The sequence below is a fragment of the Mytilus californianus genome, unplaced genomic scaffold (genome assembly GCF_021869535.1).
Source record: "Mytilus californianus isolate M0D057914Y unplaced genomic scaffold, xbMytCali1.0.p SCAF_11, whole genome shotgun sequence".
Taxonomy (NCBI): Eukaryota; Metazoa; Mollusca; class Bivalvia; order Mytilida; family Mytilidae; genus Mytilus; species Mytilus californianus.
Window position 1 is genome coordinate 22,289,490 of NW_026262593.1, and position 26,333 is coordinate 22,315,822.

Below are 26,333 nucleotides of genomic sequence, written 5' to 3' on the forward strand. Positions count from 1 at the left end.
TACATTTAAATAAAGGCAACAGTAGTATACTGCTGTGCAATAGTCATAAATCGATTGAGAGAAAACAAATCCGGGTTACAATCTAAAACCGAGGGAAACAAATCAACTATAAGTCTTAGAGGAAAACAACGAAATAACAGAACACAGAAGTGCATCAAAAACAAACAACAATGCAAAATACATAGAAACGAACTATTAGATAACAACTGCTATATTCCTGACTTGGTACAGGACATTTTGAGAAAAAAATGGTGGGTTGAACTTGGTTTTGTGGCTAGCCGAACCTCCGCGTTTTAAGTATTACTAGCATATTTTCCTTTGTCATTAGAGAAGAATGCTTGCTAGTATACATATTTCTTTAGGGGCCAGCTAAAGGACGCCACTGGGTGCGGGAGTTTCTCGCTGCATTGAAGACCCTTTGGTGGCCTTCGGCTGTTGTCTGCTCTATGGTCGGGTTGTTGTCTCTTTGACACATTCCCCATTTCCATTCTCTATTTTATTTTTTACAGAGTTTGTCTTTAGTGCCGTGTGGAGACAGTAGAGTGCCTCCCCGTGCTTCAGGTTTATGCTCTTATAATATATTAGATTATGGAGTGTGTGTCCGAGCGAGAACTTCTCTATGTTCATTACTTTAGGAATATTTATCAAAAAGTAGTATTTCACATTCAGCCCCATTCTTCTATTTAGTCAGACGTCAGTCGCTACCCTGATATAACCTATCTTTTGTTTTATTTTTCGGGTAATTTATGACGGATAGCGTTTGACGTCTTTAGCCGAACAGTTTTATCATATTCAGATAATTCAATTTATTGTGTGCTGGTTCGTATTCTGGACGCCAGTCTTTGCTCCTTTCTAATAAAATCCACATAAAAAAAACAAATATGAAGCTTAGAAATGGAAAAATATTAAATACTAAACTCGTTCAAAGGGTATCTACACGTCTCAATCTTCAAAATCGCTTATCTAAAAATACTACCATCGCTAACATTTTTAACAATAAAAATCGTGGTAACCCTTCTATCGATAAGTGTCATGCCAAAAAATGACTTACATGTCCCCGTCTTTCCACCAACAATACGGTAAGGTCTACGTTTAATGATCGCACATTTTCTTTAAATTTTAAAACTGATATAACTTGAAAAACAAACAAGATTATTTATTTACTCACAAACAAATCGGGATGCGGTATTCAGTACGTAGGTGAAACTGGACGATCTTTATCTAAACGCACGCAAGAACACCTGTATCGTTTTAAAAGACCCAATAAATTCAAAAGTATCATTTATCAACATCTTAAAAAGCACAATTATCCTATTAAATATTTAACAGTTCAACCTTTAGAAGTAGTAAATAAGCAGCCTGGTGAATCTCATTCAAAGTTTGTACGATCACGGAATATAATTGAATTAAATTGGATTAAAAAATACAGACAGTCTACCCTCTCGGTCTTAATGGTAATATCATGGGAATTGGTAATATATCAAGAACCGATTCTGTTAACATTTTGGATATAGTTTCTAATTCGTAAAAACCGTTCTCATGGGCGTAGAAAAAATCGCAATCAAAAAAAATTTCGGACCAACCATACAAATATTTCGGACCTAATTTCTATTTCAAAAATCAACGGCAGACATTATCTATTAACCAAGCTCTGTTCTTTACCTATAAATAAATTAAATAAAATTTTAGAGGATTGCAACACAATTTCATATGGCAGTCCTAAGTATGAAATCGTTCAAATTATAATGGCATATTGTTATTCTAAACTGTTTCCCAAAATTGATCGCCCTGAAGATCATAAAAAACATTTTATTAAAATAAAGTATGTCAATAAAGGTTTTGATTTTGTAAATACTGCCTGTATTTTTAACGACCATTCTGTTAAAGAACAAATTCCTTGATATGTTGATAATACTGAACTCCCTCTTATATGTTATATTTACAAGAAATCTACCCGAAAATTTGTGTTTAATTATAGCCAAGTCTGTAAAGATGTTAATATCAGTGAAAATACACCCCCGTCATGTAATTGTAGTAATTCCGAATACACTTATGACCCCATTTCCAATGTTATAACAGGAGACCTTAACATCGTTCGCGACCGAGAGTTAAAATCATTCCTCAGTAAAGGACCTAAATATCGTCCCCCGTCAATTATTAATTGGAATGAGTGTCGTAATATCATCCACGACTTACTTCGTGCTTACTGTTCGAAATGGATAAAACGGGAAAAAGCTGACAAAAAATCTTTGGACTCTTTTTTTAATTCAGTAATGAAGATAGTTGATATACGTATACAACATTTTAAAGAACATTTTACTCTTAACAACAACCATAAAAATCCTATTTCTCGTATCAAACATAAACTAAAAGAACTAGCCAAGGAATTTGTTTTTGTCCCGGCTGATAAAGCTGCTAATAATATCATTATAGTTTGACATAAATTTTACATTGAGGTTCTGCAAAAGGAAATCACGAATTCACCAACATTCCAACTGACTTCATGTTCAGAAAACGATATTTGTAACAGACATAAACTATTAGCTACTTCTTTACAAGCAGAACCAAATACAATGAAAGTCCCAACTACGTACTGGCTTCCGAAGCTACACAAATTACCTTACAAATATAGATTTATTTCGTCTTCAAGTCATTGTTCCACTACTAAATTGTCTATTCTACTTACTAGTACACTTGGTACAATAAAAAACCTGATAATAAATTGTTCAAATAAGGCCTTTGAAAATACTGGAATTAACTACTTTTGGAGTGTCAAAAACTCGTTGGAAGTACTTGATAAATTGCATGCATATATTGGTGATTTTGAATCTGTTCAAAGTTTTGATTTTTCTACCCTATATACCACTTTGCCTCATATTCTTATAAAGAAAAAATTCACACACCTAATTAAATGGGCATTTAAAAAGTCGGAATGCGAATACATATGTTCAAACTCTTTTATGCCATTTTTTAGTAGCAACAAACAAAAGAGCTATGTCAACTGGACATGCTTTGATACTATATCTGCCATTGAATTTTTAATTGATAACTGTTTTGTTCGCTTTGGAGATTCCGTATATCGTCAAGTTATCGGAATTCCAATGGGGACTAACTGTGCACCACTTATTGCGGACCTGTTTTTGTATTGTTATGAGTTACAATTTATGACTAAAAACAGCAAAGACCCATCGAAACAACATCTGATACAAAAATTTAACAATACTTTTAGATATTTGGATGATATATTGGCTCTCAATAATGACGACTTCAGTATGTATACTAAAGAAATTTATCCTGTTGAACTTACTTTTAATAAAGCTAATACTAACAATGACCACTGTCCTTTCCTCGATCTTGATATCTATATCACTACCGGGAAGCTTAATACAAAAATTTATGATAAAAGAGATGATTTTTCATTTCCTATCGTTAATTATCCATTTTTAGATGGTGACGTTTCCTTGTCACCATCTTATGGTGTTTATATATCTCAACTTGTACGATTCGCTCGTGTATGTAACAAAGTATTAGATTTTAGCGAGAGAAATTTATGTATTACTGAAAAATTATTACACCAGGGTTTTCGATATCATAAACCAGTCAAAACATTTACTAAATTTTATCATCGGTATAAGGACATCATTCGTAAATATAACTCAACATGCAGACATCTTATACGTTCGGGTATTTCACATCCAATCTTTTATGGTAATATTCTTTACAAAGCACACAAATGTCAGTATTCACCTCAAAAGCTAACAAAACCTTTAAACAGACTTATTAAGAAGGAATATAGTTACGATACTGTTGTCAGGTCATTAAAGATTGCATATTTTGGCTTTAATATTGATTCACTTATAGGGTCTTTGCATCGGAATTAAACATATTTATTCTAAAAACAAGTTGTTGGCATGACACGGGTTATGTTCTTCTCATATATTGTATGATGGTATAATACTAAACCCCTAACAGGAGGGGTTGTGCCTGATATTCATATGAAGAAGACATAATCTTTCAATCAGTTTTATTGAGGTCTGGAGCTGGCATGTCAGTAACTGATAGTAGTCTGTTGTTATCTATGTATTATTGTCATTTTGTTTTTTTTCTTTTGTTTCCTATTCTGACATCGGACTCGGACTTCTCTTAAACTGAGTTTTACTGTGCGTACTGTTGTACGTTTGTTTTTTCTACATTGGCTAGAGGTATAGGGGGAGGGTTGAGATCTCAAAAAACATGTTTAACCCCGCCGCATTTTTGCGCCTGTCCCAAGTCAGGAGCCTCTGGACTTTGTTAGACTTGTATCTTTTTTAATTTTAGTGTCTTGTGTATAATTTGGAGTTTAGTATGACGTCCATTATCACTGAACTAGTATACATATTTGTTTAGGGGCCTACTGAAGGACGCCTCCGGGTGCGGGAGTTTCTCGCTTCATTGAAGACCCATTGGTGGACTTCGGCTGTTGTCTGCTCTATGGTCGGGTTGTTGTCTCTTTGACACATTCCCCATTTCCATTCTCAATTTTATTTATATGAGTTGTAGCAAATATATTTTCATTCAGATTTACCAAAGAACTATTTAAATATATAGGAAAACTTCTGTGTGATAAGATTGTGTGGAAGTGTTATGTAAAGAGTTGAAAAGTCAAGTCCGTCAACTGAATCAAAAGAACCATCAAAAGCACGTAATTTACTTAAAACATCCAGAGAATTTTTCACACTCCGAAAATAGTTTATTCCACTATTTTCATGTTTTATTACAAAAGTTAATGATAAGTTCTTTGATAGTAATAAGGAACTAGGTAAAAACATTGAAAGATTAGTTGTAGAACATTCACTACAGGCCGTAATGAAACGATAATTTACTGGTTTTTGTGTAGATTATGTAACCAATACATAGTAGGACCTTCAAATATGAAGTAAAGGCCTCAATCTGTGATATGATTGCCAACTGTATGACTCACTGTGAAGCGCACAGTCTTGAATGTAGAAGACTAAAAAAAAATTCTTAAGAACGTAGTATTTACGGCATACTACAACCGCATTTTTTGCTGCTTTGTCATCCAGTACAAACACAAACCGCTTTCCGAGTACTTAGTCTAGAAATGGGCGTATAATGTTCTCTTTTCTTTACTTCTATATTATTTTATGTGATATTCGTGATATATAAAAGCTCTATCATTTAATTGTTTGTGACTTAAAAAAATTGTTTGATTGAACAATCAATCTTATTATTTTTATCTTTAAAAAAACTTAAATAAAAATTTAATACCTGGTGTTATTGTTACTGAATAAAGGTTTTTTACAGTGAACTAGACTTATATAACAAATATTTTATTTACATTTTTTTCTATTTTCTTTTTTACCTTTTTAAAAACTTTTTTTCACGATTTTTGAAAGACGAAAGGGGGTGCACATGATACACAACTGCGTACAATACACGACGAAATACGATATTCATTGTTTCATACTGAATTCATTGAAAAGTATACCTATATTTATTAGAAGACCTTTAAAATTTGAATATGTTTTGACTATTTTTTTCATATGTACCCGATCCTCTTTTTAACGTTTCATTCTGCCAATTATCACTCTTTATCTTATGCCATGACACAAAATCTTCTTTTGAGTAGGAATTGAATCATTGTGCCATAGACAGACGTTAAGAGATCTACCTTCTTTTTGAGAAGTCTTAGATAGGTCACTCATTATCTCCTCCTACTCTATATGTATACTGGTTTATACTGGTGCTACTTGCATGAACTTTATAATCATTGGTGTTGTACATGTACACCCACTGACTATATAACGCCCTTTTTGTGACTTCCATAATGTTTTTTTATAGAGTTTCATCTAGGACGTCTTGAAAGAATACCAGATTTGAGGAATTTTTACAGTATCCACTTCAGATTCGTAATTGATGTTTTTTCCCAAAATTTGCATTTGATACGGTTTTAAATGTTGCAGTGAAACGAGACACTGTCTCAAAACATAAACTTGGGTCAAAACAGGATAGTAATGCATTGCATAACATCACAGCATGCCAGTTTCGCAGCCTTGTACACATAAGTTTTATACTTTGAAATGATCTATAGTTTTGATTTATAAACAGACCTTCTAAAATTCAAACTGACACATTTTCCGTGAATTCATCGTTCATTCTGCGTGCGTGCGTTAATCAATCAGTATTCCGTGTGTTTTCAATTCAACGTGCACTAAACGTTGATACATTCTTATTCGTGTAAGGTGCGCACAACGTGAATTCATTCTTAATCGTGTAAAGTGCACTCATTGTGTTATCTAAAACGGTTTATTTTCTTTCAACTTTAAATTCATTTTGCTAGGATGAAATTTGAATGAAGGCAGGACATGAGTTTTGAGTAAAGAAGTCAAGATGAGACACTTTGCCAAAAAAAGGTAGGATGACAGTTTTTGTAAAAAAAAAGTCCGGATAAACTTATAATAAAAAATGCAGGACAAAATAGAGTGCAAAATAAAAAGGCAGGACTGAGATAACAGCTTAAAAAAATGCAGGACACAATTTTTCATCCTAGGCACTTCCCCTCACCCATAAAAATTAAATGTTAACTCCTTAACGTTCAACTTGAGTAAATTCTCCAATGTTGACCTATTCTAGATTATTCTTCGCTTATTTGGCAATTTTAAATTCTACTTAGATATTTTCATTTATCTTTTGATAAACGTTATAACAGATATCATGTTTGTATCCGTTACTGATGTTCACATGTATTTGAGGGTATTCCATCAAGAATATAAAGTATACTAATTGACGAAGAACATTTAAAAAAGAAAGCCTTTTATTTGTTTTATGTTCAACTAACTGTATATATATACAGAATGTATTTTCAGTCTTGTATCACCATCACTGCTGGTGATCCGACGGATAAAATCTGTTGTAGAGTCGTCACTGGTTCAGACGTACTTATAATATAATTATTTCTGTGACTGCATCTTACATTAAGTTGTAGGATCCTTTACAATAGATAATTCAGCTGATCTGTAACATTTCCATCTTCATGCCTTATGTATCATGTACTGTGTTACGACGCTAGATAAAAACTGACGAGAAAAGGTAACACCCGGCCACTGAAAGCTTTATTTTTATAGAGCCTAGATGGTCGAGTGGTCTAGCGCGTCGGGCATAGTGCAAGGCGATTTGGTGCCACGATATCTCAGTAGCATGAGTTCGAATCCCGGCCAGGGAAGAACAAAAAATTTGCTTCCGCAAATTTACATATCTAACATTGTTGGGCTGTTGTTTAGACGAATTTTATATATATATGATCCGTTCATCTTATTTTGACTCCTCAAAATTCAAGAGTCTATCCTAAATTGAGGTAAATTGTATGGCTTTCCAAATACAGTTTCGATTCCTAACATCACTGAAGAGACATTAATTGTCGAAATCCGGATATGGTGTACAAAAATCTTTGCACCTTTTGTTTGCGGTATACCATCTTTTCCGCAAGTTTATTGTTTTCTGTTTAGTATTTAATTTATAATTAAGATCCATTTATTACATCGGTGATCCGTTTATTTGGCAATCGCCAATGGCAGTCAGCAGGGTTTAAGAACATTTGTTGTTCGACCTGTTAGTCAAATGCGTTTTGTTAAAATATACTTTTTCACTTTTTTGGTCTTTTGGAAATGTTGTTTGTGCTGTATTTAGACCCCTCTATCAAGAAATTTGTTTTGAATGCACACGTATAAAAATTGCGGTTTTTATCCAACGCAATCATAGGTTTGAACGTTGTTTTCAATTTAGACTTGTTTATATTTTTACGTTTGGGCTTGTATTATATTTGCCTTCGGGTTTATATGATCCGTTCATCCTATTTTGACTCCTCAAAATTCAAGAGTCTATCCTAAATTGAGGTAAATTGTATGGCTTTCCAAATACCGTTTCGATTCCTAACATCACTGAAGAGACATTAATTGTCGAAATCCGGATATGGTGTACAAAAATCTTTGCACCTTTTGTTTGCGGTATACCATCTTTTCCGCAAGTTTATTGTTTTCTGTTTAGTATTTAATTTATAATTAAGATCCATTTATTACATCGATGATCCATTTATTTGGCAATCGCCAATGGCAGTCAGCAGGGTTTAAGAACATTTGTTGTTCGACCTGTTAGTCAAATGCGTTTTGTTAAAATATACTTTTTCACTTTTTTGGTCTTTTGGAAATGTTGTTTGTGCTGTATTTAGACCCCTCTATCAAGAAATTTGTTTTGCATGCACACGTATAAAAATTGCGGTTTTTATCCAACGCAATCATAGGTTTGAACGTTGTTTTCAATTTAGACTTGTTTATATTTTTTCGTTTGGGCTTGTATTATATTTGCCTTCGGGTTTATATGATCCGTTCATCCTATTTTGACTCCTCAAAATTCAAGAGTCTATCCTAAATTGAGGTAAATTGTATGGCTTTCCAAATACCGTTTCGATTCCTAACATCACTGAAGAGACATTAATTGTCGAAATCCGGATATGGTGTACAAAAATCTTTGCACCTTTTGTTTGCGGTATACCATCTTTTCCGCAAGTTTATTGTTTTCTGTTTAGTATTTAATTTATAATTAAGATCCATTTATTACATCGGTGATCCGTTTATTTGGCAATCGCCAATGGCAATCAGCAGGGTTTAAAAACATTTGTTGTTCGACCTGTTAGTCAAATGCGTTTTGTTAAAATATACTTTTTCACTTTTTTGGTCTTTTGGAAATGTTGTTTGTGCTGTATTTAGACCCCTCTATCAAGAAATTTGTTTTGCATGCACACGTATAAAAATTGCGGTTTTTATCCAACGCAATCATAGGTTTGAACGTTGTTTTCAATTTAGACTTGTTTATATTTTTTCGTTTGGGCTTGTATTATATTTGCCTTCGGGTTTATATGATCCGTTCATCCTATTTTGACTCCTCAAAATTCAAGAGTCTATCCTAAATTGAGGTAAATTGTATGGCTTTCCAAATACCGTTTCGATTCCTAACATCACTGAAGAGACATTAATTGTCGAAATCCGGATATGGTGTACAAAAATCTTTGCACCTTTTGTTTGCGGTATACCATCTTTTCCGCAAGTTTATTGTTTTCTGTTTAGTATTTAATTTATAATTAAGATCCATTTATTACATCGGTGATCCGTTTATTTGGCAATCGCCAATGGCAATCAGCAGGGTTTAAAAACATTTGTTGTTCGACCTGTTAGTCAAATGCGTTTTGTTAAAATATACTTTTTCACTTTTTTGGTCTTTTGGAAATGTTGTTTGTGCTGTATTTAGACCCCTCTATCAAGAAATTTGTTTTGCATGCACACGTATAAAAATTGCGGTTTTTATCCAACGCAATCATAGGTTTGAACGTTGTTTTCAATTTAGACTTGTATATATATATATATATATATATATAGAGAGAGAGAGAATATCATATGGCTTTTTCAATATCACATCCGTATCAACCCGAGACACCAATATAATCTCAAGAGCTCTGCTCGAGGGATTATATTGGTTGAGGGTTGATACGGTGTGTGATATTGAAAAAGTCATATCATATACACTTTATTATATACATATACCTCACGTAGATGTCTTTTTATGTGACATGACGTCATACAGGTAAGGAGGTTTGAAATGACGTCATACAGATTATAGGTTTGACATGACGTCATACAGATTATGGGTTTGATAAAGCCTTTGCAACAGTGACTGTAATTGATGACGTGACGTCATACAGATTAAAGGTTTGATAAAGCCTTTGCAACCGTGCTGATATCGATATCATCACGGGTGGCTGATACAGCACGCTTGCCAATGATTGTATTACACATACAATTTATCTGTATTTACTACTAAGTATATAATAAATATATATATATATATAGATTACTAATAAATCCAATATTTCCGGTATGAATAGTTTTATTTCACTAGTACTTTCATGTTCTTGCATAACAATCTTCAGGTGAAACTATACATGATTCACGTTACTATGTAACGGTAGGTATGTAACGTCATAGTTGTCGTTGAGTATATAAAGGGAGATAAACCGTATTACACTTAGTCTATATATAGAAGTACGGAACGTCATGATCACACAATAGAAAATGCATACTTTGCATTCAATCGTGATTTGAATTTTGAAATAAAATATTTTTCCTTTACTTCCCGTGTTATGTCACAGCCCATATTCATTTTATAAAATGGGAATATTTTAAAAAATCCCATGCCACATTCGTCTTAATGTTTGCTAAGGGGGATTTTTCTGTATTCTGGCTGCCGTATATGCTGTCTATGAATTCGCACTCTTTCAGTAACACTGTTCCCTGTTTGGCCGATACAAATTTCCTGGCAACCATTACATTTGATACAATAAATCAAATTCTCGGATTTACAAGTAATGTCCATATTGTTGAAAAGTGATTGTTCATTTGGTATGTCAATTTCCTTGGATATACATGGATATACGGACATGCTCCACAACGACTATCTCGGCATTTTGACACACTGAATGTTTCCTTTTGGTCGAATCTTGTTCGAGTCAATAGTCGTTTAAGGTTTTGTGGTTGCCGTTTACTTTGCAGAAGTGTTTCTGAATTTATGAAACGCTGCATCTTTTCATCCTGACCGAGAATAGATAAATTTGTTTTTGCAACGGGAATGATTTTATAGTTACGGGGATTATGTGTACATGTAATGACGAACGGTATTTTATCGTTGTTATTACTCTGTTCCTCGCGGGTGGAGCGTAATCGGTTGATTGGAATCTGTTTTGCCATTTGAATTCCCCTTTCTATTAAAGTCTCTGGATAGTTTTGCTTGATCAAAAATGACTGTAGTTCCTCTAGACGGTCTTCTCTCAAATGTTCATCCTCGACTACTTTACATATTTTTCTTGCCAGACAATAGGGAATATTCCTTTTGGTATGAGATGGGTGGCACGAATTAAAATCTAAATACTGATAAGTATCAGTTAATTCTTTATAAAAAATATCTGTTTTAATTTCGGTGCCATTTTTTATAACAAGAATGTCCAAAAACGGCAATTGATTGATATTTTCATCCTTCGTAAATTTTATGGACGTATGAAGGTCATTTAGTATTTCCGAAAATAGTTGGAGTTCTTTGTCGGATTTGGTCCAGATAATGAAGCAATCATCAAGGTATCTTTTCCATGATAATTAAAATTCTCTTGCAAATTCAACTCCAAAATTATTTTCAACTTCTTGATACAGTCTTTGCTCAAGGAAGCTCATGACTAATGTTGCATAGATTGGTGCAAATTTTGTTTCCATTGCTGTCCCCCGATGTTGCAAATAGTTCTTTCCATTGAAATAGAAAGAATTGTTTTCCAGAATAAGTTTAGAAGAATCGAGTATAAAGTCAACAGTGAATCGATCTGGTATTGCATCTCGATGTTTTTCGGCCCAATATTTTATTGCCTCTATTCCTAAATCGTGCGGAATGTTCGTATATAGGCTTGTGACACAGAAGCTTACTAAACGAGCGTGAACTGGTGCTATTTTTGGCAGGTGTGAGAGAAAATCTATATCGTCTCTTATATAGCTCGGTACATATGTACATAATGGTTTCAAAACTATGTCTAAAAAGTTGCTAAGTCTGTGGGTGGGACACGCTGGACCAGCAATGATGGGTCGAAGTTTAAGATCCGTCGGATTTTGCACTTTAATGTATTCGTTTTTTCTGAGAGTTAACGGCCAATTGGATCTCCTTTGATTTATGAATTTTTGGAAAAATATTTTATTTCAAAATTCAAATCACGATTGAATGCAAAGTATGCATTTTCTATTGTGTAATCATGACGTTCCGTACCTCTATATATAGACTAAGTGTAATACGATTTATCTCCCTTTATATACTCAACGCCAACTATGACGTTCCATACCTACCGTTACATAGTTACGTTAATCATGTATAGTTTCACCTGAAGATTGTTATGTAAAAACATGAAAGTACTTGTGAAATAAAACTATTCATACCGGAAATGTTGGATTTATTTGTAATCTATATATATTTCTATACACAAGAACATTTATTATAGTGATCTTTATCAATATTATAGTGATCTTTATATATATTAGCAACTTTTTAGACATAACAATCACCGGTCTTTTTATACAAAAGGAAGAAACTGCCCAATTACGAGACACCTCTTAAGAACAGGCCATTTTTTTGAAAATATCACCTTTCAAATAATTGAGGTAAACAAAAATTGGGACTCCCAAAGTAGAAAACAGAGAGAGAGGTTCTGGATGCATCAGCTACGTACTCTTGAACCTTATGGACTTAATGAGAGAGATGAAAAACATTTCTACCCAAAACCAAAGGAATAAATCCTGAAGAGACCTTATAAAAAAGACAAAGAGGTCAATTAGCGGTATTTATCATCCTAAAGTCATCTTTTCTATCACTTTCAACTGTTTGTAGGCAGATGAGATAAATATTTGATCCTTTATTAGTCCATACAATATTCTATCATGATGCGGCTTGGTTTGGATTTTTCGAAGAAATTTTGCTCAGAGCGCTGTAGATGTCGTCTTACATTATACTAGATTTTGCTCAAACTATTGAACTGATTATGACAAAACTTGACTGGAATGCTTGAAATAACCAGTTTTACAAAGGAAAAAAGTCACATTCAGAAAACAGAGAGTGAGGTTCTGGATGCATCAGCTACGTACTCTTGAACCTGATGGACTGAATGAGAGAGATGAAAAACACTTCTACCCAAAACCAAAGGAATAAATCCTTAACGTCCTTCTATTTAAATAAATCAATTATTTGTTTTGATTTAAGAATTGCTTTGTACAATAAGCGGCAAAAATATTTTTCTAGACATTAAACATTAAGCTGCAAAAATTTCTTTACAGCCTCTGATTTTTACCTGGTTGGCTGCGCGAGCCTGATGAAGCTAATTTGTTTAGCGAAATATTGCGTGAACAATATATAAAACATAACAACTAATTTTATAACACTCATTAGTGTGTTAAAGTGACATTCGTAGGCACTTATATATATATATATAATATATATATATATATATTAAAAATATATATTCAAGTCTAAATTGAAAACAACGTTCAAACCTATGATTGCGTTGAAAAAAAACCGCAATTCTTATACGTGTGCATGCAAAACAAATTTCTTGTTGGAGGGGTCTAAATACAGCACAAACAAAATTTTCCAAAATACCAAAAAAGTAAAAAAGTATATTTAAACAAAACGCATTTGACTAACAGGTCGAACAACAAATGTTCTTAAACCCTGCTGACTGCCATTGGCGATTGCCAAATAAACGGATCACCGATGTAATAAATGGATCTTAATTATCAATTTAATACTAAACAGAAAACATTAAACTTGCGAAAAAGATGATATACCACAAACAAAAGGTGCAAAGGTTTTTGTACACCATATCCGGATTTCCACAATTAATGTCTCTTCAGTGATGTTAGGAATCGAAACGGTATTTGGAAAGCCATACAATTTACCTCAATTTAGGATAAACACTGGACACTTTTAATTTGCAAAACACTCATTTGCAAATCCGCCGCCGCCTCTCTTTAGACCTATAATGTCGTGTATATAACCAAAATGTGCGGAATTACATGGGACTCAATAATTTCATTGCTTTTCTGCTGTTATTATTATATATATGTAATTTGATTTAGAAAAACATGGAATTTTCAAAATCCCATGGGATAATGGTCAATCCAATTGGATTTTGGTTAAATCCCATAGGATTTTTTTGGGTCCCATGGGATAATTGTAGTCCCATGGCATGGGATATTTGTTGTCCCATGGGACTATAATGGGACAACAAATATCCCATGGGACTACAATTATCCCATGGGATTTTTAATATCCCATGGGACAAAATAAAATCCTATGGAATTCAAATTATAAATATACAGTAATGTGTAAGTTACAATGAATTCTGTTTGGTAGTAAAAAGTTTATAATATATATATATATAAGAGTGTATTTTGGTTTTTTTCATTTTGTCACAAACATGTTTTTAATTTGTTTATATGACAATAAAGATTATTATTATTTTGGAAAGTATAATACTAGTAAAAGTCAAAAAATAAAATCCTTTAACTGAAATAAAATGATGACATGTCTTAATAAAAGAAATAAATATTGATTTGAAATCTTTGTCTTGTTTGTTTTATTATGAAAAATGGAACTGAAAAAAATATTTCATATTCTGACTGAATAAATTGACAAAGCACAGTTAATAGTTTACTCTTTTCATGAGTTAAAGTTTTCTTTGTTATAGTTCCATTGCAATACATGAATATGCAAACGATTTGAATCTTATACCGTTGTGGTGTTCATAATTTTACGTTTATATTTGCAAATTTATAAAAATAAACACTTTTCCTGTTAAGTTTTAGTTTTCTTGTTTCAGCTTGCTATGTACAATTATTCAGTCCACTATATAAGAGTCAAGTAAATAAATTATTTCATCCACTAGAATATTCCTACAATTCTAAGACAAAACCTCTTTTGCAATCTGTTCTTCAAAAATCTTCCTCCGTACATCTTTATAAGATGGAGCGATTTAAATGAGTGGACAAAGCAAGTTCATTTGGACAACAAAATACTAATATATTTTTTCATTCCTCTCTTCTTTCAATTGATAATTACGTTGTTGCATTTACATGATTAAGTTCTTGTGCATCTATGATCATGATGTTATGACGCCTTTTTGTTTATAGTCATTATGATGAAATTTCCTCTTTCTTATATAGGAAAAAAACATATTCCATTTCAAATTAATAAAAAAGTCACACTATGTAGAAAAATATCAACTTTAAGTTTTCTGTTCAGTATTGACTTGTTGAATGATGATCATGAAAACCAAGATGTCTGACCTACAAATACACAAAACTCAAAAATTATAAATGAAGAGAAATACAGCAATAAAATGGCTATTTTATCATGTTTATGTACATTTTGATAAAACTTTCATTTGAATATTTAAAATTGTAAGAACTGTTATTTCAGTGCTTTGTGTCTATGGTTTTCATATTAGTTGTTTTTTGTGCCTTGTTGCAGTCTTTTGAGTTAAGCCAATTGCAACAAATGTTTACAGTTTGTTCAAATGTTGTGCTGTTATTAAAACCACTGTCCCAGGTTAGGGGTGGGTTGGGTGCTCACAAAATGTTTATTTTATTAGTTGATATTTGCTTTGAATTAGCTGTCAGTAACTGTGAGTACTAATAGATCTTTATGTTGAGTCTTTTTTGTTAAAGGGAAAGAATAATTTCCAGCCAAATCCGGTCTGTGTTTTTGGTAGCTGTTTTTCTGCTTTGTTGCATTCTAATAAGTTAATAAAATTGAGAATGAAAACGGGAATGTATCAAAATAACCTGACCAAAGAGCAGAAAATAGCCCTTTTCAACTGATTTTATAGTTTTTATATTTAAATGAACTGACACTTACACCACTGTCCTTAATTAGAGGAGGATTTGGTGCCAGCAAACATGTTAAACCATGCCACATTTTGTAAGTGGCTGTCCCAAGTCAGGGTCCTGTTATTCAGTGGTTGTCAATTGTTGCTATATATCATATTTGTTTGTTGTTTTTTGTTTTGTGCAAAAATCAGGCACTTAGCTTTCGCCTTTGTGGTGTTTCCCCTAAGCATGTTTAGCATGGATAGACACCATGCCCTTTTTGAATTGTTTTACATTTGTTATTTCATGGCCTTTTATAGATTACTATGCCGTATAAGGTTTGCTCATTGTCGAAGGCTGTACAGTGAACTAATTTTGTTAAATTTAATGTCATTTGATCTCTATTGGAGAAAAGTCTCATTGGCAATCATACCGCTTCTTATCTTCATATCAACCCTGCCATATTTTGTCTGTCCAAAATCAGGAGCCTGTACATAGTTCAGTGGTTGATGTTGGTTCACGTCCGTCATATTTGTTTTTTCATAACTTGTTTTTTTTTTTATAAATTAGTCTGGTATATTTGAAGTTTGAATTGATGTTTTGTTCCAAATTTTGTTTGTGGTGTCTTTTATAGATGACTATATCATGTAAAGGGTATGGGTTTTCTCATTATTTACAGGTCATCATTGGCCTCTAATAAGTAATTGCATTGCCTACATCCACTTAATTGAACTCTAGTGGATAGTTTTCTCATTTATCATACCACATCTTATTTTCATAATAATCATTATTCAAGGGCAATAACTTTTATAGAAGTGGACTTACCATTAAGGCTTTGTTGACGTCTATAAATCTATTTTTGTGGATAATTTCTTTTGTTTATAGTTTCCCTTTATCTTTAATGTCCTTGCCCTACACATAAAAGGGTAAACATTATCATTTAATGACAATAACAACTATCACATAATTAGTACTAGTAGGCAACTGACAATTTTGGATCATTTATATATCTTGTCTTGCTCATCATTTTTGCTGTTTAATATTATCAATATTCTATGAAAATGAGGTCACAGTAATATTAACCTTGGCAGACAGACATCTTCTTAGTTTTATATGACACCTTGCAGTCATTCCATACACCAACAAGTATAAATATGCTTATAATATCTGATAAAATGAAAAAACCAAGAAAACTTAGCATTGACCAAAGAACCATAAAATGCGGTCATGGTTATATGAATCTGCCAGACAGACATGCACACCTTACAATCGTTACATCCGCCAAATATAATTTACCTGTTGCTTAAAGCATATGATAAACTGACAAAACAATGCAAACTTTTCATTGACCAATGAACCATGAAAATAAGGTCAAGGTCATATAAAACATGCCAGACAGACATGTGCATCTTACAATCATTCCATTCACCAAATATAGGGGCCTTATTGCTAACAGTATCCGAAAAATAGATCAAACCACAAAAACTAAACATTGTCCAATGTACTATGAAAATAAAGTCAAGGTAAGATGAAACTTCTCGGTCAGACATATGAACCTTGCAATCATTCCATACACCACATATAGTTGACCTATTGCTAATTTGAAAATAAGGAAATAGAAAAGTGACCAAAAAACCAAAAAATTACATTGAGCAATGAACCATAAAAATGAGGTCAAGGTCGAATAAAACATGCCAGACAAACATACATCCTTAAAAATTTTCATACACCAAATATACTTGACATGATGCATACCGTATTAGACAAGAGTGCACACGCTGAAATGTCTCGCCTTCTTTACCCACCATTGATTTTATGTTGATAGTCCTAAATATAAAGCTTAACTACAAGTAACACATAAACTTAACATGATCCAAGAAAATGAGGTCAAGGTCAGATAAACCAAACGAGAAATACATGTACACCTTATAATCATTCAATAAACCAAACAAAGTTGACCTATTGCTTATAGTTTCTAAGAAACAGTCTTAACCAAGAAAACTTAACATTGACCAATGAACCATGAAAATGAGGTCAAAGTCAGATGAACCATGCCAGACAGACATGAACACCTTACAATCAATGTATGCATTAAATATAGTTCACCTATTGCTTATAGTATCTAAGAAACAAACTTAACCATGAAAACTTAACATTGACCAATGAACCATGAAAATTAGGAGAAGGTCAGATGATACCTGCCAGACAGACATATACACCTTACAATCCTTCCATACAACAAATATAGATGATCTATTGCTTATAGTTGAAGAAAAACAGACCAAAACACAAAAACTTAACACTGAGAAATGAACCGTGAAAATGAGGTCAAGGTCAAAGAAAACCTGCGAGACTGACATGTACATCATAAAATATTTCCATACACCAAATATAGTTGACCTATTGCCTACAGTATAAGAAAAACAGACCAAAACTCAAAAACTTAACATTGACCACTGAACCATGAAAATGAGGTCAAGGTCAGATGACACCTACCACTTGGACATGACACCTTACAATCATTCCATATACTAAATATAGTAGACCTACTGCTTATAGTATCTGATATATGGACTTGACCACGAAAACTTAACCTCGTTCACTGATCCATGAAATGAGGTCGAGGTCAAATGAAAATTGTCTGACGGGCATGAGGACCTTGCAAGGTACGCACATACTAAATATAGTTATCCTATTACTCATTACAAGAAAGAAATTAACATTACAAAAAATGTTGACTTTTTTTTCAAGTAGTCACTGAACCATGAAACTGAGGTCAAGGACAATGGACATATGGCAGACGGAAACTTCGTAACATAAGGCAGCTATATACAAAGTATGAAGCATCCAGGTCTTCTAGCTTCTAAAATATAAAGCTTTAAAGAAGTAAGCTAACGTGGCCAACGCCTCTGGATCACTATCCCTATGTCGAGCTTTCTGCGACAAAAGTCGCAGGCTCGACAAAAAACTGGACATTTTTACCTCGGAATAGTGATGTCATGGACTAGGAAAATTAGTCTGGAGACATAAATTACTGACATCGGACTAAATATACTAGTATATTCTGTATTCATGGACTTTTAATACTAGTTTTATTTGTCTGACTAGACAATTTTCATTATTTTTACCAGGACTTAATTTATCTCTTACACTAGTTCTCAGAGAGACATGTCACCTTACCTTGACACATTATTCTGACTCTGAACAAACCAGTATTTGCTCTTACTCCTTAATAATACTTCATGCTTAAGGGAGAAGCAGCAAATACCAACTTTAAAGTCTTTGGTTTTACCCGGTTGGGTTCAAAATGAACAACCTTCTGCACTTAAGGTGAACACGCTACCACCAGACCAGGCAGTATAATATAAGGAGTTTACCCAAGATTTAAAATGGACAGTAGATTTTTTTTTCAACATTCTGTACATTTCTACCCTTGTCAGATATTGTCTTTCTATTTTGGCATTTTGTAGCTTATTATGCAGTTTGGCTTTTTAGCCCATTGTTGAAATCTGTACGGTGACCTATATAGTTGTTAACTTCTACGTCTTTAACTTCTGTTGAAGAGCCGTCACATTGGCAATGATACTATATTTGTTTATATTTTTGTCATGTAGGTGTAATTTTTTATCACCTGGCCTGGTTAGTTTTTCAGGGTTCGTAAGGATAGAAAACCCGGCAAATTGTAACAAACCCCTGTGGTATATACAAGATGATAGGACGTGCCGCTTGAATAGATCACTTTTTCCAGCTTGAAAATATAGGAATAGGTACAGGGGAAAACTATCAGAAATATATGATAAGGTCGATAAAATTCCAATTACTTGTATATGAAAAGCCCTGTCATTTTTTCACAGCCGAAAGTTTCGCCGTAAGTAAACATTACACACAGAATCTTAGCCTTAAATATTCCACTTTTCCAACACACCCCACGAAACCCAATCAATATGGGAAAAGGTTACAATTTTACCCACGCAATATATGAAAAGGTATACATTTTTAAGATCTAAATTATATGAAAAGGGTGGGGTAACAGAACCCCAGCGACACCCCCTATCAATTAAGTATTGAAGTGCCCCCCCTCCCCGAGGTATTTCAAGTTACTGCTACAAGATATTTGATTTGCTAATCACGCACCCGTTGCTGAGCAGAGAACCGTACTTTCAAGCCAGGGACAGTCTATACTAACAGTTAGTATAGAAAGTCCCTGTAAAAAGGCAGGCAAATCCTAACAGTACTGGAACTTAATGATACATGTATATCAAGTTACAGCACCTCACCCAGCACAGTTAGCACACTGGTGTGTGTCAGTCTTATAATATAAAACTGCGTAGGTTCATATCGTTTGATTCAACGTTTTTTCGGATATTTTTTAGGACCGTTGTCAACATGGTCAAATTCTACCTGCCACTTTGCAACCTGACCTGCAAAAATATAATTCGACTAAAAACAATGCCAGTCAAAATTGCTTTTTGAGACTGGGCGACTGAAAAGTTTTAAAATGTGACCTTGTGACCCTATTTGGAATTCTCTATTCGTAGGTGTGGCTAAAAAGGGGGCATTGTTTTTTTTTCCTTGGGACAAAAAATTGTTTCTATCTTTATTAAAAAAAATCAAGAACAATCATAAACTTTTTTTTCAAACTCAGTGTCGTATTTTATTGTTTTCCCAACAATTTTTATTAAAAGCTTAAAATGTTTGTTTCACTCCCCTCTGACTTCCCTCCTGATTTTTTTCTCAAGAAATTATAGAATCAGTAAATGGATATATACATATGTCTGTGGTCACCGTCATGCATTTAGATAAGAAATTCCAGCATGCATCATCAAATAATTCATGTGTATTTGTGACATCAACATAACTGAAACATTATATTATTTGCCAGTAATTAGGTAAATCATTTTGATTTACCATTATATATGTCTGGGACTTATGCATGTATATGTCTCACAGGCACTTGTCTCAGAAAAAAAAATCCTATATACTTTAATAAAGGTATATAGGAAATAAAATTCTGAGACAAGTGCCTGTGATACATCTGTCAGTCCCAGAATAATAAATAATAATTGTATCTTAATCTTTGGAAAAATCCGATCATTAAATTGTTAAATTCTTTTACTTCATAATTATGTCAAAGTATACTTTTTAAAGTTTTAAATTTTAAAGTTAAAATGAATATTCCGTTTTGATCTGAGAAAAATCTTTTTAAACTGTAATGACATGGTCAGTCAACTGATTTGTTACATGGCTGATTACAGGTAATTAAAGCATGCAGTAATTTTCCATTACGACAGTGCGTGTACCCTGGGGTGTGTATAACGTATTAGAAATACCATAGTTTTCGGGAACATCCTGTCTATGTGTAATACAGATTGATGACATTACACAAAATTTCTTTCGTTAAATGTAGTTAAGTATCTGTGTCCATTCCCTATTGCATTTTCGTTGAAAAAAATGTTAAAATAAAAAAAAAAAAAACATTTATATAAAATAAAGAAGAAAAATGTAGCAAATAAACTTATGTAACTACGCAGTGAGTAAACATAATTTCACTTTACATGTACAAACCCTTGAGAAAACGTGTATATAGTTGTGTTTAAAATGGCCAATTTCCAATGGATTTATTTCACACTAGGACCACAGGCGCTTGTCTCAGAATTTTGTTTCCTATATACCTTAATATAACATTAAAGTATATAGGATTTTTTTTTCTGAGACAAGTGCCTGTGACTAGGACCTAAGATAACTAGAACTAAGTTCATTGGAAAGTCTTTTTGTCTGATACGTGTATACCTATAGATACTGTACATAATTATTGATTGTTGGTTGCTTAACGTCCAGTGGTAAATATTTCATGCATATTCAGGACGAGAACAAATTAACAATAAATACTATAGGTAGGTTCTGTAATAGGGGCGTCCGGGATTAAGGTCGGAGAAATTTAGACTGCCACGGGAAATGAGGGTATATTGGATAGGGACAGAAATTTAGCCTTGCAACAGGTCACCTACGGACCCCTCAAAGAGTTGTTGCAAGGGTTCTTAACGTGCAAAGAGCGTGGCACTCTCTTTACACGAGGCATCGGATTTAATGTCCCCATTCTGACCGGACGTGGCTGCAAATTTGTACATCCCGCACAGCCAAACGGACGCCCCACTTTAACGAGGGTTTCACTGCCGGTCGGAGGAAGACCAATGGTGACCATACTTCTATTCCCAAGTCACCCTTTGGGGGGTGTACATAATTAAGAACAGCTTAAGAACAGCTTCAAATATATGCCTATAAAGTAACGGTACGTCTAAAAACCGCTCAGGATCTTCTGAGTGCAGACAGGACATAAAAAGTCACTCAGGACATTTATATATGTTTTAGTGAGCGTTGAGGGTATGTAAGTAGTGTAAATAGGCCGATTCTGCGGCACTTGCCATTTTAAGCACAAATTCAGCATAGGAACATCAATCCCAAAAATAAAATGCAAACGCAATACGTTTCAATTGTAATAGTAAAAGTTCAATGATAAGTTAATATTGATATTAAAAGACCTCCGAAAAAAAAGGGATTTGAACAGCCCTTTTTGTGAGGAGGTCTTTTAATGTCAATATTAACTTAATCATTGAACTTTTACTGACTTACAAACCGTCAAAAACATAAGAAAAGTACACAAAAAGCACTCACAGAAACCTAATTCCCCTGAATTGGACGAGTCTAAATATGTTTACCTTAAATGATAGTTAAACAGTACTCAGACTGATATATACAATTAACAGTTACCAAATTGCAAAGGAAACGGACCGATTAAATGGCAGTACATCATTCAATTATTCATTTATTATATTTTGTTTAGCATTAAAATAACATCAAATGATAGTTTTACAAAATTAAGGGGTAAATTTATATTTTTGATCCAATTTTTCAAAATAAAGATTTCTTATTTAATAAATTAGGCATTCAAAACCCTATACATACCTCAATTATAACTGACCAATGAATATTCTGCACAACAACTTCTTGTTATATATATATGATGTTTTTAATCTGTCAGTAATCATGAAACAGACCAGACCTAAGAAAACAGTAAGTAAATTCTTCCATCAATTAGCTTTTTAAACAGCTTGTTTCAGAACTTTTAATCGAACAGACCTAGATGCATAAGGTCCTTCACAATATTCATCCGGTAAATGTTCATTCCTTTTTAATTCTGTAATTTTCATACACTACGTTACATGCGAATGCAAAATAATTAGTGTTGTCTGTTCAGTCCAATTAATTAATAGATCTTGCTTTGGTTTTTTTTTAAATAAAAACTATGCATGCAAACTTCAATGAATAAAATCGTATTAAAAAGCATAACTGTGACATCTATAGCATCAACTAGATTATACTGACCCGATCAAAACGTGTTTAGGTGACACATACTCGTAGGTTCGATGTATTATATGAAAACAAACTCTTTTATTTTAGTCGTCCGTTCTTCCCATTTTATGTCCAACTGAAGCAAAACACCTGCAAAAAAAAACTTTAACCTTTCTTAGTTTTATCCTTTCCTGACAAAACATCATGTTATAAATCGTATTAAAACAGTAGATAAGAACCATAGTAAAAAAATATTAAAACTTTTTTATAAGCAGTCACTTATGTAATAAATTGAAGGAAAAAAAAAAACCCAAAAAAAACATAAAAATTTAAAAGAAATAGTACCTCATAGCAATTTACAAGATCTTGTCTTTGAGTGCTAAGTACATGGAACAATTTATGAAGTTGATTGATTGGTGTTTGCTTTACGTCCAGTGGCAAATATTTCATGCATGTTCATGACTATAACACATGAAGTCTTTAAATACAATACTCAATAGGTAGGTCGTGCAATAGGAGGTCGACAGTGAGGTTGGACGTGAAACTTTAAAATACCACTGTAAAATGAGGTTATATTGAATTAGGACAGAAATTTAGACTTGCAACAGCTGGACACATTCGGACCACCAAAATAATTTGTGCAAGAGTTTTTAATTTGCCGAGAGCGTTGATCCATGAAATCTACACTAAAGTCGATCATCGATGTTTACGTGTAGTTGACAATATCATTTCACGCATTTAATTTAGGTTAGATACTTTTAGCTCGCTTTAGTAACTGTGAGAAGTCTGTGAAACTGTATTGTTTATTGTACTTGAGGTTTTGGTATATTATGTACTACCGCTCTACTGGTTGGTCTCATGTGAAGGTGTTCCCCTCGAGAGCGGGAGGTCGTTTGTTCGAATCCCGACCGGGCCAAACAAGGACGTTAAATTAGTATTGGCTATTACTTGGCGCTTAAAACGTGACATCATAGAGTAGGAGCACAGACTGGTCGGCTCAGAGTCGGAGATGTGTCCGGGTCGGGTGACATTTTTTCCTGCGAACTAATATCTGGGGAACTTACGTATAAAAACACCGACTCAGCGTGTCAGTCTAGTAAAAAGCGGGGTTAATATTCGTATTGTATTTACATGTTATCGTCCTGAATATTCTTTTTATTTGCCGCTGGTCGTCATCCATTATCATCATTTATTTTACCGTTTTATTATACAGTGAAGTGTTTTTCTTCTACTGGTTTATATAACAACTTCTAAAATTTTCACCGATCAAAATTAAAATAGGGCAGGTGAAATTTTTCAACCAGGGACTTGTGATTGTTGGGATATCTTTGACGGTAAATAGTATTAAATCAAATGTGACTTTTGGGATATATAATATTTGACGGTAATTATTATTGAGTTAACTCCGTATAACTATTAAGTCATTAGGCGGTTTTCACTGATTATTTTTCTGTATACGGATCTTTCTATAAAAAAAAGACTGAAAGTCGACTATAAATGTTTTGATATGTCTGTGTATTTGTGTTGCTCTCGCATTAATGTACAGTATATCTTTATCACCTTTTATTCAAAATCAAATGATTCACTTGGGTATAGAAATATTGACATCTCGAGACCTCTCCCATCCCACAGTATATCCTTACTAAATGGGTGCGTTCGTTTGGCTTATCGGATATATAAATACGCAGTTTTGTCCCATCGAAATAGGAATGTATATCAGATTCCTGGTGTAGTGACAATTTCACGCTATCTATACGTTAAAAAAACATTAGGGGGAAAACGATCTATGCACGAGTTGAATGATCGAAATGTTTAATATCAACAAGAAAGGTCAGCTAAATCTTTTCAAATAAGTCGCATGGCTGATTTTAACACATTTTTTGCGAATTTTGCTAGGACAATTGTAGATGAAAAAAAATTATAACGAAACCGATTAGCAAAACAATATCTAAAAAATAAATAAATGAAACGCCCAAAATAAGTTGAATCCTTGAAAAATTGTTGTCAACATTTTTTTATCCATTTTTGCTTTTATGGCAACTATTATACCAGTCTGAGATATAAATAAACTTGAAACAGCAAATGGTGATACGTAGACGTCATTGTTCGCTTCAATATATGAGTTATTGGCACTCAATGAAGATCGTTTTTCTGTTCTTTTCCCCTCTCCTACTAGTTTTGCTAAAGGATACAATGTAACCCCTGATGTGTACCACGATAACGTTTTTGTAATGTTAAAAAAAAAAAATTAAATGCAAAGAGAAAAATGATGGAAGAAACATTTACTCTTAAAAATTCATACTTCAATAGAAATGAAATATAAAAATTGGAAAACTGTTTGAGACGATTATTTATTGATTTATTGATTGTTGGTTGCTTAACGTCCAGTGGCAAATATTTCATGAATGTTCAGGACGAAAACAAGTTAACAATAAAGATATAGGTAGGTTTTGTAATAATAGAGGCCATCTGGGATGATGGTCGGGGAAATTTGGACTGCCACTGGACAATGAGGATATATTGGATAGAGACTGAAATTTGGCCTTGCAACAGGCCACCTACGGACCCTCAAAGAGTTGTTGCAAGGATTCTTAACGTGCAAAGAGCGTAGCACTTTCTATACACGAGGTATCGGATTTAACGTCCCCAATCTGACCGGACGTGGCTGCAAACTTGATACATTCCGCACAGCCAAACGGACGCCCCACTTTGGCAAGCGTTTTACTGCCGGTCGGAAAAAGACAAAGTGACCATATTTGTATTCCCCACAAGGGTGACGATTTTTTACTGAAACCAAATGATTATACGTCACTAATTGAAGCTGATTAATTAATTGCTCTTTTATGTCCAGTGGCAAATATGTCATGCATATTTACGACGAGATGCAAAGTGGATCAACCTGAAGCAAATGATTACAATTTTAAAGTGGCACTTTTTACAATAAGGCAGAGCGTTCGCTAGAAGTAAAACGTATGCCGTAATAGAATACAGTTGAATCATGATCGAAGTCGTAAGCTAAGCTATTAGCCCTCCTGGGGGCCTCGGTGGCCGAGTGGTCTAAGTAGTTACTACTGTAATCAATAGCCAGTCAACACTGAGGTTGTGAGTTAGAACCCCGCTCGAGCGGGTGCACTCGACTCCAATCTTAATTGACTAGGATTGTCAGTTTTCCTATCGAAGTTCAGTGGTTTTCTCCGGGCACTCCGGCTTCCTCCACCAATAAAAACTGGCCGCCACGAAATAGCCCAAAAGCGGTGCATAAAAGTAGCGTTAAAACGCCAAAAATCAAAATCAAATTAGCCCTCCTTCCCTCTTTTTTCTCCACGGTAGACGAATGTCAAAAAACAGAACGTCATGAATTTACAAACAATAACGGCCACTATAAGTAAATGAGATATGGACTTTTTTATTTAAATAAATTCCTATTGCAGCCAACATCTCTCGGTTCGGGACAGCTTAGTATTTCCACCGATTGATTATTGAATGGAGATATTAAAGCAACCAAAAGCACTTTGAATCAAACATTTTTCTAAAATTGTAAATTAT

The 26,333-nt window shown here is 33.6% G+C and overlaps 1 protein-coding gene and 1 long non-coding RNA gene across 2 annotated transcripts in view; both read right to left on the reverse strand.

The window, feature by feature from the left end:
* Nucleotides 1–26,333, reverse strand: part of LOC127719738 (uncharacterized) — a 306,242-nt gene that overhangs the window by 42,506 nt on the left and 237,403 nt on the right. The gene's annotated exons all lie outside the window — the stretch shown is intronic.
* Nucleotides 14,273–16,391, reverse strand: LOC127719740 (uncharacterized). Its single transcript, XR_007990472.1, has 2 exons — nucleotides 16,263–16,391; nucleotides 14,273–14,915 (listed from the first exon to the last, which is right to left on the reverse strand). It is a non-coding gene; the product is annotated as an uncharacterized LOC127719740 (long non-coding RNA).